This window comes from Terrapene carolina, unplaced genomic scaffold (assembly GCF_002925995.2).
Source record: "Terrapene carolina triunguis isolate 2854851 unplaced genomic scaffold, T_m_triunguis-2.0 Scaffold38, whole genome shotgun sequence".
Lineage (NCBI taxonomy): Eukaryota > Metazoa > Chordata > Testudines > Emydidae > Terrapene > Terrapene triunguis.
The window spans coordinates 5,461,059-5,461,794 of record NW_020664389.1 but is presented as its reverse complement, the minus strand read 5'-3'; positions in this window follow the sequence as shown (position 1 = coordinate 5,461,794).

Sequence of the window (736 nt, the reverse complement as noted above, 5' to 3'; positions counted from 1 at the left end):
TGCGTACCTTAGATCGAATTGGGGTGTTAGTGTAGACCAGGCCTTAGACACACTACTCACAGCAGGATGAGATCTCATGGCTGAATTCAGTTATGTAGGAGAAGCAGAGCTGGAGCTTGCAGCTCACATGTGCTAACTACTCTCACAACAGGTCACAGAAAGACCAAGGAAATGGACATTGATGGCTTTCAAGCATCTTTTTAAGCAGGACAAAGGTGAATCCAGGGTCACAGTTTTTTCCCCACGTTCCTCTTCTCTGTCCTGCAGATCCACCTCCTTCCCCATGTTTGGAAACATTGCTTTAATAGCAAAAGGCAGAGAAAGAAATGCTTCTATTTGCTTGATCATTGATTTCTGCGAAGTGTTTCACCTGTATCAACCTTAAGGCAGATTTCCTTAGTGGTAACTGTAATGATCAGAGAGTCCTGTTCTTCCTCCTCTAAAGGAAGCAGCACTGCTATTACGATGTTTTTCCACTTCCCAGGAAGCAAGAACAGTCTATGAGGATCTGAATTAGTAGGGTTACCATACGTCCGGATTTTCCCAGACATTTCCAGCTTTTTGGTCCTCAAATCCCCGTCCGGGGGGAATTGCCAAAAAGCCAAACGTGTCCGGGAAAATACTAGTCCCCTGCTTACCTTAGAGCGGCTCCGGCAGGCTGCGAGCTGCAGGCTGCGAGCTGTAGGCGGATTCCCCCGCGGCGGCGGCTGCTGCTGCTCCCCCCAGACACCTCAGC